The 18282-nt window shown below is 49.4% G+C and overlaps 1 protein-coding gene across 1 annotated transcript in view; it reads right to left on the bottom strand.

Moving 5' to 3' along the window:
• RLIM (ring finger protein, LIM domain interacting) overlaps positions 1 to 18282 on the bottom strand; it is a 51557-nt gene that overhangs the window by 13613 nt on the left and 19662 nt on the right. The window lies entirely within an intron of this gene.

Raw genomic sequence — 18282 nt, 5'->3', positions numbered from 1 at the left:
CTGCCCGGTCCCCAGCGGGCTCGGTGCCGGCTCGCCCCGCTCCGCCCGTCCCCAGACGCTCGTAACGGCTCCCTCCCTCCCCTCTCAGGCGGCCATTTTCTGCTCCATTGTTACCAAGGAACGGGGGCCCGGAAGCGGCCGCCGACAGAGGAAGTGAAGGCGAGGGCGCGCCTGCGCATGCGCCGCCTGCCCCTCGGGGGGGCGGGGGAGCGCGCACCAACGAGAGGAGCGTGGAGGACCGCGCGGATAGAGCGGCCCCGGGGCGGAGGGCGTGCCGCCATTTTGAAGAGGGGCAAAGGCTGCGGCGCTGGGGGAGCTCGGGGCTCGGTGGCGGCGCTGCGCGGGGCTCCCGGGACCTGCGCCCCGCCGCCGGCGAGGTCCCCGGGGGCCGCTTGGGAGCCCCGCGCCCCGGGAGCGGCGGGTGGCGGTGCTGGGGGCGGAGGGGAGGTTGGTGGCGAGGGGCGGCGGCTGCCGGCGGGGCCGGTGCCGCCGCGGCCCTCGCGGCCGCTCGGGGGCTCCTGCGGCGGCAGCGTTTCCCCTTCCCTCGCGTCTGAACAGGGACGGGGGCGCTGAGCCTCTCCGTACAAGACATCGTCGCCTGTTAAAGATAATTAAAGACAGTTCCATGGTGTGGAAAAGCTCCATATTCAGTTTTACAGTTTTAGCCTTAAATAATTAAATGCTGGGCTTCCCATAAGCTATAAACCTGTCCTGTTTTTCCTTTTGATGTATTATTAAGATTAAAATTTCTCTGCAGTGCTTCCTCTGTCATTGCAACTATACGTCCCACCTCTGCTACTTCCAGGATAAGCGCGTGTCCCTCACGACATTCTAGCAGAGGGTAAAATCGGAAGTCAATAAAACATAGCGAGAAGAAAACGGTGGCTGAAAAGAGACGAGGAGAGGAGCAGGAGAGAAGCAGCTGCGGTCTCGATTTTGAAGCCGTGGGGGCTGTCAGCGGTGGTCTAAGCTTTAGAGGGAAAGGTTACGGCTTTGCAGATGTGTCCCCAGTGGAGGGAGACAGGGATTCCCTTGGCATCTGGAAAGATCCCGTTCCCCTGACTTAAAAATATCTCGTGGAAAGGACCTAGGGGAAGTAAAACAGAGGTGATCTACAAGAAACTCATGTTCAGTTTGAGGCAAGATCCAGCGCACGGAGGAAAGAGATGTCTTCAGGGAGACCCGAGAGACCTCTCTCTTCTCCTTTTGCCTGTTCATTAAAACAGTACTGAGATTACTGTCAGGTTTAGGGGTGGGTCACATTTGAAATATGCTGAAACRGAAATGGGAAAGAAGAAAGAGGCCCAGGTTTTAATGTAAATGAAGCGTTTTAAATGTCCACAGTTGAAATCGTTCGATCCAGATGTGAGAACTGACACACAGGAAGGGTGTTTGCGCTGGAGAACGGGGCGGTTCGTCACGGGGCATATTTATCAGCAGTTTTACTCCCTACGCCATGGGACCTGTGAAGGAAATGGATCAGAAACATGCTAAAACTAAGGCTGCGATGCCAAATCAGGTGTGCTGCAGAGCTGCAGCCCCAGTTTCGTCCGGGTCAGATGTAGCTATCCGGCTATATTCATTTTGAGTTGGACAGAGCACAAAACAGCCAGCTGCAGTGGGCTAAATGATACGGCATGGAGCTGGAGTGACAGGGAGTCGATACCTAATCTAACATCAAACCTGCTGACAGAAGGTTAACCTGTTATATGTTTAAAATCAAATTGGAGCTGGGAGAGTGAGTTTAAATCAGATCAGCGCTTTGCATCATGGCTGCAATATTGATCCCTCGTGACGGTTGGATTTAGTGTAGGGGCAAACCATGACTTAACAGATCCGGTTGTACCGTTCAATGTAAGTGAAACTTCAACAAAAAGGTGTGGGGGAGCAACTGGGAGGAGGAGCACATTCTGCTGTCCACACTGGGGGGAAGATGATGGTTTATGCTCCTGAAATGGCCTCAGAGTGTTTTATTGTATCATCTGGCAAGTAAATTCGTTTGTTTGTCTCTTTCCCTCAATAAAATACCTTTATTTGATTAATCTTACTGAAAACCTTGAAGATCATCAAATGAAAAGCAACAGAAGAAGAAAACGTAGGATTCGCTACGGCTGCGGGTGAGCTCACGTTCTTAAGGGCAGACGTTCGGCAGTTTGCTGGGAGACGAATGCTTGGCGACGGGCAGAGGTGGCAGGTAGCTTCTGCTGACTCGTGCTTAATTACAGCGCCAAAACCGTCCAGCCACGTCCCCGGGGCGAGCAGCGAGGGACAAGCGCCTCCTACCCACCTCAGCAAGGCTCGGCGGCGCTGATTTGCTCGTGCTGTCGCAGGGTCGAGCAGGTGCAGAATCAGCTCTGATTCTTCAGAGCAACTTACTGTGTTTCAGTGTCCCATGGATACTAATGGCGATTAACGGCTTATGCACACGTACCGCCTTGGCAGTTCTGAAAATACGAGGATCAGTGGAGCAGTGTATTTCAAAGAGATTGTAGGACTTTCCAGTGTAGGGGAAAAAATCCAAAAAGTATAGCAAAAGCATGGTGTAACTCATCCTTAAGTGTTTTCAATTTGATAAYATATGTATAGCAAAGCAGAATTACAACACTTTTCCATGGTAAATTTAATGTCTTTTCCCTTCAATGAGAGTAAATAAATTTGCTTTTAAATCCCCCAGAGTCTTAAAAACTGGTTATATGGTATGCAGTGATATATGGTATGCAGTGATAGATGAGCAAAATGTTTTTTGTCTAAAAAGGTATTAAAATAATATATTCATAATATAGATAAGGAATAATCCAAATGCAGTGAGGTAGAGAAAAATTTGAATCTCTTGGGAGCTTCTAAAGCTGAAGCAAAAACAGAAAAAAGACCTGACAAACTCAAATCCTTACATACTCGAAGTATTAGCAAAGGTAGGTACTAAACAGGTAAATGAAGACAATTTACTCTAAAGTAGCAGCCTGGAACAAGCTTGAAAAGAAGCCTGATAATATAACTTGGCTCTTTTCTCTGCACCGATGCTGACTATGTTGCTTTMCCACGCCGGTAACAGGCCTTTCCCTTGATCGGACAAGTGGATGAAGGTTCTTTGTATTCTTTTTATTTTCTTTATTTTCGGGTTTTTTTTGGGGGGAGGGTGATGGGTCACAGAGATTTATGTTTTATGACTGCAACASTTTTCCATTCAAACAACATCTCATCTCCGGAGGATGTTCAGGTTGGTCATTTTAAAATCAGACAATCTGGCATCCAAGAATTTCCAAGAGCTGGAGGAGGACACCTTTGCACCTTAAAGAGGGATTTTTAATACTTTCCAGTGATTTGCTGGACCTAACAAATTCTGATYGGAGACGTCCTTGCTGGGCAGCGCCGCGCTCTCGGGAGAACGTGCCCTGTTTGCTCAGGTCCTGGTGCAGCGAGCACGTTAATCCCCAGCCAGCTGGGAGAGTAGGAAGGACGAGCACGAAGCTGCCCGTCTGCAAAAGAGCAGGCGGCTACGTCGCGTTTTGCAACAGCGCAGGGGACTGCAAAAGACTCGGCTAAAGGCTGAGCGCTGCTTGGACGGCGAAACCTGCGGGGCAACGTACGGCCTTTACTCAAGCAAATGTGGTGCATCTCTGTCGCGCTCGCAACGATGCCGAGCAAAATTACGTCGGGCTGGTAAGAGGCCTCGCTGACAAATCTTTCCAAGAAGATGTGGTGACACTATGAAAATGAGGCTTTGTCAAGTTAACCAGATACCTTCCTTAACATCACAGTTCAAAGGAGTAGTGCTGATGCAATAAACCTTCAGTCAGTAAGATATTTGATCTTGTCTTTCACAATATTTTGATTAAGAAATAGGAACAACGTAAGTCACTATGACAAATATTAATTGGATTGAAAACTTACCGATACATCTCGAAACGCAGCAGCAAGCAGAATCGTCGCCGAGCCGGGCACCGGGCCTTTCTTGCTAGTTCTGGACCCCAAACGACTTCGTGGGTGCTCGGTGACCTAAAGGAAAAAATAAAATCAAGGCTGGTAACCTACAGGTGCGCACAAGTTAAGGGCAGGTCATGAATACAAAAACTAATGAGTTGAGGTTAGGTAAAAACATATTTTTGGTGTCATCAGCTGTAAAGTCATGGGCCTAAGCCTAGAGGGGGGACTCCAGTGCGGGGGACAACGGCGAAGAAAACAGTGATTCAGGAAAGGGATCATCAGCCGAGCGTGAAGTCCTAATAAGGTGCCGTGCCAAAAGGAGCAGGTGCTTCCTCGGAAGCATAAAAGGGGAGGAAGCTGAAGGAGGTCCTACCCCCTCCGCTGCGAGCGGGGAGGTGACACTGCTGGGCTCCAGCAGCAAGACGGGGCCACGGGAGGCTTCCCAAGGGCTGGGAACCCACCTCGGTGTGAAACCCCGAGGAGCGCGGGGCGCATAGGGTCACAAACAGAAGAAAACGCTCAACTCGGTCTGTGAGACGCTCCACAGCAGATGCAACGATGGAGGGCTCTTTATCTGGCCTCGTTGAAGAATCGCTGGAAATATTTGGTGAGTTTTTTTTTTTTTTTTTTTTTTTTTTTTTTAATTTTTTTTTTTTTTTTTTTTTTTTTTTTTTTGAGTTTTTTTTTTTTTTTTTTCTAAAATAAATGCTCTAGTTCGAGCAAGATCTCATCCAAAGGAATCCGGTGGCCTTCATTAGGCAGCAATTCAGAGCAGGTTTTTAGAGCAGCTCCTTCTAGACTTCTTCTGAATAAACAGGGAAACGCTGTCGCTGTTCAGAGGCCTAACGTCACCAGCRCGAGCCACCGCCGCCCTAAACGCCCGGGCCACGGGGCGATCAGCGCCTGCAGAAGACAGCCCCCGGACGGGTCCCGGACGGCTCTTGCAACGCTTCTTGCTGTAACTCYGCGCTGCGGCGGAGACGCTTCGACGTGTTACAGGGCGGGAGTAACACCAAATAACAGCCGCGTCACTGGCAGTTCGACGGTACCGTGTCCCGGCAGCGTTTTCGTTGTTATTGAGAGGCGGCAGGGTCCTGGGGGCTTTGTGTTTTATGCRCTCGTTGTTCCCTGCTGAAAACCTAGAACAGCAGTTTCTTTAAGTACTGTTTTTTTCAAAATTCGCAAGAGAAAAGTGGGAGAAAGGAAAAGGGGGAAACATAGGATGGAGAGGCACCAAAAGAGGAAAGAGAAATCTTTCCAAGACATTTTCTTACTGTGTTGAYGGTCGTCCTCTTCTGAACTGCAAAAACACAGTTTTGGTGGTCACTCACCAATCTTGATATTGGGGCTCCATTTCTAACATCTCATACGTAGCCCGAGAGTGTGTAAATGACATTTTGTATTGATGTCTGGCTAATTACACGAGTCGCAGGGGGGACCTGTAGTGGGTTTGCACCTACTCTTTTCTGCAGCTGTTTCAATGGCAAATGATAATTCCTCACTCAATGTTTTGCTCTTTCTGGGAATTTAAAAATAACTTGCCTAATGAAGCGGTGCTGAGCAGCTCATATGTCCAAACAGATAGGAGTGAAACGCTTCAGTTTATAATGCAAAGGCGTCTGCGGTGGCAGTGCCTTTGAACAAGTCCCCCAAGGCTGTTTTTCAAATAGTCTCTGGGCTGACTGAAATTAATGCAGGAAGAAAATTCAGAGAAACATTGAAGAATCGCGTCAAAAGGTTTGGGACCTGGGAAGATGTTTCTGGATGAGCCGTAATCCATCCCAGCCTGTGACATCCTTTCAACAGAGGCATTTAATGACTGTGTCAAGGGCAGGGTCTATGGTATGTGCTCTATAGCGGGCCCAGACAGACCGCGTAAGAAAGAAGTGGTGCTTACTGGTGCTCCACAGAGATCAGCGAATCTGTGCTCCTTGTTGCCGTTTGGAGGCACAGAGTGACAAAAATGCCCATCCAAGGGCATCACCAAAGCGTGCGCAGAGCCGCATACTGACGAGTTTTCAGTTTTCAGTTTCTCCCTCAAAAAAAACCACCTTATTTTGTTAATCATCTTTAGTTTTCTATCCTCTGTACCCTTTGAGACTGGATTTATCCCACCCAACTCRTGGACAGAGGCTGTACGCACCTTAATTTAAGACGACAATTCAGCAGTGCAGGTCAGCCCCTCTGCAGCTCCTCTTCGCTCGTGAAGCCCAYCCTCGAGCACCTCCTCTTCCTCCTCTGCTTTGCCAGCAAGGCTGCCTGTCCCCTGTGCAAGCCCTCCRGCGGTTCCCCCTGCCCTGTATGTAGCGGCCAAAGCCCTCCACAAGGCACCCAAGGCGGAGGTAGGAAAGGAGTTGGGTCAGCTTCTTTGTAGAAGGTGATCAATGTTTTGGATTGAGAAACTTCCAGGTAGGAAGAAAGCACAGGAATGGGATGTCCGAGCTTGTAGCCCCTGGCTGCAAAAAGACTTTGTGAGTCTCAGTTTCACCAGAGCGAGTCTCTGGAGTGGTGCTTTGGAAGGGAGGCTGCAAAGAGCAGCCGTGAGCACCTCTGCCACAACAGGACGGGACACCTGAGACCTGCCAAGGACGAACGCCCATCTATTTCCAAGAGTCGCTACAAAAGTGACTACACAGGCAAGTTGGGGATGATATGCTGGGARGCAAAATTCCCATGAAAAAGGCAGGGTTGGGGTCTGGAGAGACACTTGGCTTCTTACTTTGGGCCATCACTGGAGACAGAAGCCCTTTCCCTGCCGACTTCTAGCTTTCTTAGCCTCTCRGATTGATTTTCAACATTATTGTTTTCTTGTTCTTCAGAATTAAATCATTTACACTGTAAGTCCTTGAGGTTTCAAGCTTAGTTCTCCTGGTGCCATAATGCTTATCAGAGAGTGAATCTCATTTTTTGCTAATATATCAGTGATAAAATCCTTTCTTTCTCAGCTAGATGAGTGATTATTACGTTCTTCAAATCCATTTTCATTTTTCTTTAATTGCTTCTGATGCTCTTGGCACAGGGGAGTGACAAGGGCTGCACTCCAGCCTGGGAGGCTCACTGGTAACTCGGCAATCTCCTCACCTCCAAGGTAGGAGATTATCGATCCTAAAAGGCCTGGTGGGTTTATTTGGGGCAGAGAGGATGAGGAAAGCAGCTGTCAGAAGTATTTGCCAGGTAGAGGCTTATGCTGCTACTGATGTTAATTCTACAGAGAATGTAAGATCTCTATGATATGCAACACGTCCACGTGTTTTTATTGAATTGTCCTTAGGAAGTGCCAGCACTAGGGAAATGCAGCGCAATTCACCATTCCCTTGAATCGTGCATTAGCTACATCTTAGTGTAAAAGGAATAAGTGAATCCAAAACAGCACGATCAGGTGTAACCTCAGCTTTGTGCTTGTGTAAATAATRCAAAGCATAGGAAAATGAGGGATTTCCATCACTAGGATGCGACTGTTAAAAGGAGTGTCTCTCTGTCTGTGCATTATAATGGATTTCATGATCTTGGCCTGGACCTTGTCCACAGCTGTAGCCGACGCACCAAGCGTGGCAGCTCCATATGCAATGGCACATTTCCTTTCTTGAACTGAAATCTTAACCAGGTTCATAACCCCAGSCTAAAGTTAGGCTGGTGATGATAACTCTGCACTTAAAAACACATCAGCCGTAACCCATACGAGCCTTCATCTCGATGYGTTTCCCTGTAGGTCAGCAATCTTRACRGGACATAGCRATAATTTAGGTRTTTGCGCCTTTCTGTTCTCAAATCCTAAGCTTAACTTTAGCCAACCTTGACCAAAGCCATACGATGACTGCCTCACTCACACTGGAGGCTACCTGAGCCTTTCAGAGTCAGTAATAAAACTTACTCCTCAATTTTTTATTTCGATAATTCTGGCATCATAACTTCAATTGACAGGGCAAAACTTGGATCAAATTGAAACGTATACTGACACTTCTTGTCTATACAGGCCCTCTTATCAGCCCTGCACATCCCACATATATACCTTTGCCTTCGTCCCTTACTCTAATCCAAGTCCGAACCCTGCTCTAAAACAGACTTMGGTGCCCCTTAGCTAAAAATTAACCAAAGCCATTACCCGTTCTCATTCAACCATTCCTGCCCAGGGAGGACCCAGCACAAACAAAGCTGTATCAACCTTCTTCTCCCAAATCCAGGGCTTATGCTTAACTCTGCTTTAGAAATGGCCAGCAGCAGCATGAAGAGCCCACCTCTGGCTGCAGTYCCCCAAGCCATGTGAGTTCCAGTACTTCCTCTCCCTAACCTCGGTCCCAGTCGGGACCACCAACACCAATGCAAACTAAACATACAGAGCTTGCAGTGGACAAGTTTGCCTTTTAGACTACTGTTATCACGCCACCGTGACCGATGGAGCATCCAGCCACCCCTGTTGGTCTCACCTTTGCTTCAGCTACTGTTATTCTCCAAGCCCTGTGCTCAGCTTACTGCCTTTTTTTTTTAGTGCCCCAATGTCATGCTTCAAACCAGACACCTCCAATGACACCTTCTTCCAGCACTGGATCATACTTTTGGAAGACACCTTTCTCCTGAACATCTATTTCAAGAAAATTGGCATCAGGTTGGTTTGCACCTGATTAGGCTCCACCTTTAGCTTCTGATATGAAATAAAGCAGCTGGACCACGAAGCTGTCTAGCTTCCTCCAGAACCTCCAGAAACAACCACGGAGCCCAATGTTTTCTGTACTGAGACCTCCAAGCAACAAAGCAATCCCTTTTTGTCTCTCACTAGTGTAGCACTCCCTGTTTTTTCCTTCTCTGGGTCAAATTCTCAGAAATACACCTTCTTACAAGATTCAGGACTTTGCTGGGCTAGGCTCGCCAGTGCGGCYGGCCAGCTGTCAAACCTTCCTCTGGTTGTTTTATAACCAAGCCAGTTTGCTTGTACCCAGCTCCAGGTAAGGTCCCCTGCTCCTGAAACCTGTTCCCCTGGAGGTGGATGGCCTGAGCTGATYAGGGTTGCACTAAGGCTGCATCTGCTGGGATTACTACCATGTATGCTGTAAAATATCAGCTAATTCCTCTGCCGCCCTCTTGGACGGCATGCCAACAAGGCTGCACGGTCACGCTCGGGGTCCTCGGTGGAGACCAAGCCTGAGCTCTGCCATGTGGGTAGCTTTTCTATCAGCAGCTGCAGCAGCAGCCCATAATCTGGGCTGAATTTTCTTCTCAGGAGGGAAAAATCCCTGACAGTGTGTCCACACCTTAGAGCCTGACCTCCAGCACCTGCAAAACATTGATCCTTGCCCCCTGCAGCCGCTTCAACATASCAGTGCTTTAGCAGCTGCCTGCTAGAAAAATGTGCTCTTATCTCTAAGTCTGCAGTTTACGCTCAGTCTCTTTATTTTCTTTCATATAATCATCAGACATTTCTGCGTTTCGTCATGATAAATACCAGACTGTTGAATCTCTAGAGCTGCCAAGAAATGCATCTCAGCACAGCACAAATAGAGCTGCTATCTTTTTTATGCCTTCCTTTAGTTTAACATTTATTCCTGCTATTGTTGTCCTTACGAGGATAAATAGGGCTGCATCTTGCTAGCAAGTTGTTCCAAATACGTTAGATGGAAGAATAAATAACAAGATGTACTGAAGGCTATGAAGATTAAGTATAGTCTATTGAGATAGTCGAGCAAAGGACGTGATAATGTGACACTYGCTACACACGTGCACCAGTGCTCGCTACGAGACAAAATTAGATGGACTCATCGGTAGGTCGTGTACCTTATACTGCTCAGAAGTGGCAGAGATTTTCTTCTCTGTGCTGCTGGAGCAGGGAAACAGGAGCACGCTGGCCACAGCCCTGCCCTCCCTACGCAGGGCGTGCGACGTGCAGAAGGATGAGGAACATGGGGCGCCCCAAGCATCGCCCATGAGCTGCGCTCCTGGTCATCGTCCGGGAGCACGTTCAGCGATGGCGAGTGATCACCTCTGAAGTGGCGAACCTTCGATGAGCAAAGCCAAGTTGCTCAAATGATCACTCTTTTCAGCTGCAATAGCTTGTGCTTCATTTTCAGATGGCAGGACAGACCGAACAGTCTAGTTCTGTATTTCCTATTTTCCTTGATGCCAGAGCTCCTGCTTTGCCAGCCAACACCCACCACCCTTGGACTCTTTTGCCATGCAACCTTGTAAAATTTCTAGTGCTCTGGGGAACATATCCGTTAAGTACTTTTCCCATTGCAAGTGCATTCGCTAGCTCAAGCTGGATGCATAGCCACCCATCCATAAAAAGGCTAGAAGCAGAATCCTACAAGGGAGGAGTCTAGAAGTTCTCCAAATGAATGCTGCTGATAAAAAAAAAGGCATAGGTACAGACAAGAAGTATAAATGTCTCCTATGTTTCACGCAGGGAAAAAGGATGCCAGCTGCAAAACTAAACGGAAACTCAGTTGTGCTTGTTTCAGTTCTTCCATCCCCCAGACACGTTGATCAAAATAGGAGTGAGATGTCATTTTGGCTGCCTGGGCGATTTCACCGGACTCCCCATCCGAAGCAAAAGCTACTGACTGGTTACTCTCTAGACAGACTTGGTGGCCACTCCCCCTCCAGATGCCAATTGCTTCTTCTTCTACAATTTAAAATGGATCAAACTGTAAGCTTCAGAAATAAAATCAGGTCAAGCTCACAGGGCTCCTGATACTTTGTGCTACCAGACAACGGTTTAGATTTTAGCATCGTTTAGCGTTTAGAAGCGCATGTGGAGCTCTACATCCACAGCTCAGTGATTCAGACTTTTTTGGCTTTCCGAGACAGCGTGTGGTATTAGTAGAAAATGAATGCGCTACTAAAAGGCCTGCATGAGTCAGTTTGCAGGATGCCAGCAGAGAGGCTCTGCCTTTGAACTGCATTCATTCACACTTCAGGACAGGCAGCCTAGCACTGAAGGCAAAGCACCGTGAAAGACCTGGATTTAAGTTTTTCTTAGGAACACAAGGGATTCCCCTGAAGAATACTGCTATTACCTAGAGGAGGAGGATCTTCCTCTTTCCTGCCAGAAATTAGTTGATACCTAGTGTCCAGTCTCCCATATGTGAGCCACTTCCAAGAGCCATGTTCATATCCACCCATCCTTTGCATCCCCCAAACCAGGCTGCCAGCCTGTACGCAGAGCACGACCGGTGCTGCTAGCGCTGAGTAATCCCTTCCCAGTGAGCCACCACGCTGAATGCGTCTGCAACGTCATTACGGCCACCGCGCTGACCATAAAACCCTGCTGTCCAAAGACGGAGTGAGAGTTGGCCAGATAACACTAAGATCTTTTCTGCGCGGCAGCATTCAGAGCAGCAGTGGCCTCTGCTCCCCATTTTAGCTACCTTCACAGAGAGAAGACTGTCTTTTCATGTGTCCACAAGCAGCAACTCTGGACAACGTATGTCTTCAAGGTTTGTCTGCTTGCTGCCAGCCCAAAGACACAGCTATTGCTGTATGAGGAGTCCATATAGMACATCCTTACACATGGGGAGGTTGCAGATCAGATCACAAGGATGCAACAGAACTGAACTGGCTGGTGTGCCGCACGGTGGCACAGCAGATCTGCCGATGCACTACTGAGCTTTCGGCAGCCATCTGAGCAAAGGCACGATCTCATCTGAGATCTGTTTGAGGTGAATGAGACAGACAGTCCTAGCAAACTCCTCCCAGGCACGACAGCCGCTCTGGGAGAAAGCACCGGGCTGCTCATCTGGAAAATCAAACAGAACGGCCATGTGGGACGGTGGAGGAGGAGGGACAACAGCCCGCCAGCAGACCTGCTAAAAACACGGTTAGAGAAGAAGAAACCAAGAAAAGATCCTGGCACGGAAGCTAAGGGTGAAGCTGACTTCAAAGGAGAAACCAGCTGGCAACCTTAAATGTATCTGGCAGGCCAGAGAGAACTATCCATGTTCTGGCTCAGAAGACGAAGTTATCCAAGAGCTCGGAGTGGACCTCTGCAGTGGAGCACAGGCCGGGAGCTGGACTGGAGAGGCTCTAGAGCAAAACCAAGGAGGAGAGACACCAAACTGTGATGGCAAACAGCAGGTTCAGTGAGACAMACCAAGCCTGGGCTAGCGGCACATGCCTTGGGGGGTGTTTTGGGAGAATAACGGTGGTCAGGAGGAAGCTCGGCGGTGGCACAGGATGCACAAACACATGAAAGGTTAGTGGAGGACAGCAGACAAGAAACATTCACATTAACATCAGGGAAACAGAGCTGCGTGCAGGAAAGGGGAAGGGAAGGGAAGCCAAGGGAAGGAGGAAAACCACATACGTTGTTCCTTTTCTCTTGGAAGAAGTCAGCAAGATGCTTTGCAGAGACAGAAGTRGAGGCAGAAGGAAGGGAGTGTTTGAGAAATAAGTCTCTAGGTAGTAAAAGAGTGGTGAGAATTATGTGCACAGATTCAATTAAACGGGAGAAATGAAGATTTTTCAGCCTGAAAGACAACGAAGCCAAAAGAGAAGAGGAAGAAGCTGACCATCCCAATTAATCCTTTACACCCAGGAGCTCAGTGAGCTAGAGAAGTAGCGAGATTTACTGTTGTGGGAAATGCTCTGGTGAGGAGCACCACCAAACACAGACAAAATACACTTCTCATATTGCTGGCTTTTCAGGCTCTTCTCCTTGATTTCCTCCAATCGTTCCGAGCTCAGCTCCTTTTCTCACATTGGCAAGTGTTTCTCTCTTCCAAATACCTGTAGAGAGCTACCACATCCCCCCTCACATCACTTACTACGTGACTAGCTAGAGAGAGTAAAACGACAAAAACCTGAACAAACAGAAAGGCAACGGAACGACACGGGCGTTTTGCTCCATTTTGCAGGGAAGCTTGGCGACTCCTCTAGTTCTGCACGGTGTCACTGTTCCGCAGTGAAACCGCACACGCTCTCCAGGCACCCAGCAAAGCAAAGGCCGTAGCGAGCGACTTCGACACGGTAGCAGGCCCACGCGCGCCCCGAGCGCGCGCTAGCCCGTGAGCTTCGCAGCGTCAGAAGGAATCGGCAGCGTCGGAAAAGCAGAGCTGAAGTTTCGGTCCCGCGACAAGGCGGGCATCCACACGCGCAAGCCGGCCGTAGCTGCAGCTCCGTCCCCGTTAGGGAGAGCACGCTCCGGTGGCAGAGACCGTCTTTAGGGAAGACGGCAAACCAGGCGCTCGCCTCCGGGAAACCGGCGGCAGCTTCACGTCTCTGGCACGTCTTCGCCCGACTGAGGCGAGATTCATCGCGGAGCTCCAAAGTCATGGAGACAGCCCGGAAGGCGGCCTGAGGATGCARTCGCAGAAGCCCCGTTTCCTTCGGAAATCAGCCTAGAAAGCTAACGCGCAGAGAAACGGCATTGCGGCCCGTGACGTGGCGCGTGGGTGAAGTGCCCGTTTACCTTTCGAGGTCGCTGTCCCAAACGAGAGGGAGAAGACGTCTATCTGGCTCCCTTCTCACAGCCAAAGCTCCTCAGCTCGAGACTCATTTTAAGGTGCCCTGTTCTGCTGATCTGTAAAGCCACTTGAAAGGTTCAAACTAATTATATTAGATTCGAATCACCTCGGATCTGCTGCGGATACTGTTCTCGACTCGAGTTAACTGTCTCTTGCCTTTTTTCCTATTTATATTTTTGCAGCGTTGTGCGAGAGAAACACGGCATCTTCACTCAGGAAGAGTCCTTTGCTTCATGCGGAAATCTGCAGCGTGCAGTGATCTCGCCCGCATTCAGCCAAGCAGGTGAGCACACGCTGAAGTCTACAATTAAAATCCTTAATTAAATCCTTAAATTAAGCACATACTTAAATGCTTTGCTAAAGAGGGATATAATCTCTAACACGCTTAAGATAAAGTGTGTGTTTAAGTGCTTTATTGAACCAGTGCCTCCGCTACAACGCCAACTGGGTTTAAACGCGAAGCGGAAGCGGTGACAGGGGCCGGGGCCGAAGGCTCTGCGGAGCCCAGGCAAAAAGCAGCTGTTTCCCGGTTTTTTGCATTTATTGGGCGAGCCGGGCAGCAGCCCCYGCGCTCGCGGGCCGGGAGAAGCCCTTCGCTCGCCCCTGCGGCAGGGGCTTGTTGCCAGAAACAACRTCTAATATTCAATAAACGGCAGTTTTAATTCCGGCTTCATATACGATCTTAAAATGAGATTTTTCATTTTTTTTATTTATTCCATAAACAATATAACAAAACTCAGCAAGTTAACAATATGACGTTTTCACCATACAGAGTCAGTCACAAATATTTAAAACCTTTGCAACAAGAACAACAAAACCAAAAATATTACAAGAATAATTTACAAGAGGATCTATAAAACAGCAAAGCGCTCACAAATTTTCCAGTTTCCTTTACACAATATCACTACACTCTTTCACAACATTTCTTTTTATTACAAAATTCCCAACAAAAGTTTAATTTTTTTCTTTGTATTTTGGTTTTTAAAACCAGAAACTTTTAAGTATACATCCTTTTATTAACACCCGCAGGTGCAAAAAAAGGGAAACCTCACACATACAAACACTTCACAGCACTTTTCTAAGAAAAATATACACTTACAAAATATTTTACAAATTGGCACACTTAAAAATATACAAGATTTTGTAGGCGTCTTAGAGTGATCCTTAAGAATTATACTTCAATTGACTCTACAGAATATTTATAAAGCTTATTCTAAAAGAAAAAAGGCAAATCATTTCCAAACATGTTAAAATTGCAGTGTAAAATGTGAAACGGAAATGGATATGTTACATTCATAAAAAGGGCCATTTCGTATTTCTTAACTGCTCGGGGTGGGGGGGTGGGGGGGGTAAGAGTTTCCTTTAGCACCATGGAGCAGCGGCGAGCCGAGCCGGGAGGTGCCGGGGAGGGCGGCTCGAGGAGCGGTACATTCAGAGCCCCGCGCCGGCGGGAGCGCCGGCGGGCCGCGCGTCTCCCCGGCGCCCGCCCGGCTCCCCCGGGAGCCTCACCGGGATCTCGCTTCGCTTTCGTTTCGCTTCGTTTTAAAGTCTTCCCTTTGTGCTTTTTGAAACTTTTTTTTTTTCCTTTTTCTCTCTCTTTTTTTTGCCTTTCCTTTCCCTTCCTTTCCTTTCCCCTGGCTATCGGAGGGCAGCAGTGAGCGCGGGTGCCGGCGGCGCCGCGCGCGGGGGCTCGGTGGCGGCCGCGGGGCCTGCCGGGCCGGGGCCGGCCGCCCCGGTTTCGATCCGGATCCCCGCGGATGGCTGTTACTCCACTGTCATTAGTGCCACTTGTTTACCTGAGAAACGGATTTGCAAAGCCTCGCTTCTACCGCGCACATCGTGCTGCTTCTTGCGATCGCGGCCGTTTAGTGGGGTGTTTATTTAGTGGTTTTTTGCATTGTTTTCCGCGCTGAAGAGCCGCAGAGGCACGTTCCCAACGAGGGCGCCGCGGCCTGAGCCGCGCGGCTCCCCCGCGCTCCCCGGCGGCTGCGCCGGGCCTGCGCCCAGCTCCGAGCTGCGCGGCGCCGGCCCCGCGCCTCGTCCTCCTCTCCTCGCCCTGACTCCAAGGCGGGGGGGTTAATYGTTCCCTCTCGGAGTGGGCGATCCAGGAAAGCACTTCGGGAGCCGCGCGGAGCCAGGCCTCYGCTGAGGCTGCTGAAGGGCTCTGCTGGATCGGCACCTCCGCGAGAGCAGAAGGTGGCCCGGCGGGGGCAAGACCGAAACGCTTCAAACAGTGTTCCTTTTGGTTCGCGGTCGAATTGAGCTGTAATGCCAAAAAATTACAGCAACTCCAATATTAAAAAAAAAACATATATATATATATATATATATATATAAGCCGCGCAGCACTTGCTCCACAAAGCAACCTCCAGCGGGCCGACGCCAGCCAGGCCGCCTGCCCCCTCACAAAACACCTCGCTGCATCTGCTCTCTAATTCACCGCTCTTGACCCGGCTTCCAAAAATCTCAAATAAAATAAAAGAAAAGAAAAAGCCAAAACGCCAAGCCGACAGACTTGCTTYGACGCTTTACTCGGCTCCCCCGTCGCCGGCGCTCCCCCGTTYGCAAGCCCTGCACACGCGAGCACCTCCCGCGCGGCCGCGCTCCGGCTTCGCCGCCGACCGCGACCGAAGCCAAGCGGGAACGCGCCGGCTCGAGAGCACGGAAACGCCACGCCATTTCCACGGGCTCGTCACGCGGAGAACCGGGAAGCGCCTCTACCGTGGCAGCTGAACGAGACGAAGCAGAAAAGGGATTTTTAAGGGACGTTCGCCCACCGAACACGTGGGCAAAACACGCTTACACGGCAAAGAATGAGGCAAAGCTGGAAAGCCATGAAATTCTTGAGGTAGCGATAGACAAAGCGACGATCGAAATAAAACGGGAGGAGGACAAACGTTTGGCTCAAGGCAATTGCAGAAATTACTGTTTTGGCAACCAGGTTTCGGAGCAAACTGGCGGAGGGAGAACTTTTCCGGAGGCGGAGGAGGGCCGGCGGCGCGCGGCCTCGCCGGGAGGGCAGCCGGGACGGCAGAGCAGCGGCAGCGACCGAGGGCCTCACGGGGCGCGCGTCAAGGCAGCTGGAATTTGTGGTCAACACCGTCCTGAAACAGCTGGTAGTTGGGYGCTCATGGATTCCCAACACGTAAATAAAACAGTCGATACGTTCTTATGTCTTATAGTCATGCCCTATTGCACATTTCTCAAACGCAATAAATATTGCTATCTCAGTACTACGTATTTTACTACGCGTTGCCGAACCGTCGCGTTCAGCACAAGAGCCGCGGCGCAGGCCAGGAGAAGGCAGCCTTCGAGGGACGGTTCGGGGCCAAAAAGAAGCAAACTGCCCTYTCCCAGCTCCGGACCGGAGCCGCCGCCCAAACACCCAACGCCACAGTCGCAGCCTCCTCGCCCCCCGGCGCAGGTAACTCGGGAGAAATCAGCGCCGCGMGCACCGCCGGAGCCCGGAGCGCGCGCGCCCTTGGGCTACCGGGGCGCTCGGAAGCCGGCGAGCGGCTGCGGGGAAGGCCAGCGCCGCGCACGGAGCGCCAGCGCGGCACGGGCGCCGGCGCGTTTCCCCCTCGCTAAGCGAGCCGCGGGGACGGCCTGCAGCGCTGCTGCGAAGCAGGTCGCCCGTTACACAGGTGGAGCGCCGCCACCGCGCCGCCCCGGAGTGCGGAAAGGCGCGCGAGCTCTACCCCGACACCCGAGCACCTGCAAGAGCTGAAAACACTTTGATTCCAAAGCACCACTCGGCAACTCCACTTCAATTCCAAGGGTCCGATTGGAAACATTCTGCTTTTTTTTTTTGCTAAATTAGTTTAAAACACGCGCCTTAACCACTTCTGATGGTGCCCTAACATTTCCTGCTCGTACAGCAAACCAAGCGGAGGTCTGTCCTCTGCGAAACACCGCCTCGAGGCTCCCGACTACGGCGAGAAAGTGTTCGATTGGACTGTTATTAAGGCTCCTCTTCCTCATCATTTTCTATTGCATAAATGTGTCCTAGCCTTACAACCCTCGGCTCCCAACAGCTCCCCGTTAGCAGGTCTCTTGCATATCAAGGTTTCGTAATAAATCAGCAGCAAAATGCACGGGCTCTCCGTTGCGCAAGGAAAAACCATGATTTTTCTGTTTCTGAGATTTCTCGGCGGGCGAGGGGGTGGTGAGTAGGGTTACAAATAAGGCCTTTTGATAATACATTTCGCATTCGATACTTAACGCTGTCTTAAGAAAGTCCAGTCATGTACGATCCGGCCCTGATTGGTGAGAGCACAAATAGTTCCTTTTTTTTTCTTATTTTACRTACTCAATCAAAGTAAAGGTTCAGAGCTGTATTTAAAACTAATGATTTTGCTTTCAAAATTTCAATCTATGTTGGCATTGCAAGGTTAGACATTTAGGAAACACCAAAGCTATGATATGAGAGCGCTTTTGACAGGCTCTGCATCAAAAATATTTAAGAAACTACTTAAAATAAAAGTAAATAGCAATAAATGTATGAAACATTAGCTTCATTTTTATAACTATTTTAGAATTTATCCCAGGTTATTATAAAATATATAAAACTGAGATACAAAGAATTAGCAATGTAACTTTGCATTTCAAATGATCTTCAGCTACAGGTTTTGCTTTAAGAAAACAGACGCTCCAAAAGCAGCTGTTTTGTAGTCTCTAGATGCAGACACTTGAGTTCCTGTCAAACTTACCTGGAGTGATTTTCTGAATTCCTCCAACAACTCAACTCTCTCCTATAATGAAACTCAAAATTTCACCGTTATGTTTTTCTGCTCATGATTTTAAAGAGAGGACATCACAATTTCCCAGCATCAGTTTCAAAGTTCCTTTTTTTTTTTTCCTGTTTTTTTTCCTGCTTTTTCTCTTTGCTTTTTTTTTCTTTCCTTTT

This window comes from Rhea americana, unplaced genomic scaffold (genome assembly GCF_003343005.1).
Source record: "Rhea americana isolate MKP2758 unplaced genomic scaffold, rheAme1 scaffold_90, whole genome shotgun sequence".
NCBI lineage: Eukaryota > Metazoa > Chordata > Aves > Rheiformes > Rheidae > Rhea > Rhea americana.
The sequence above is the reverse complement of the archived record's forward strand: the minus strand, read 5'-3'. Positions and strand labels throughout refer to the sequence as shown.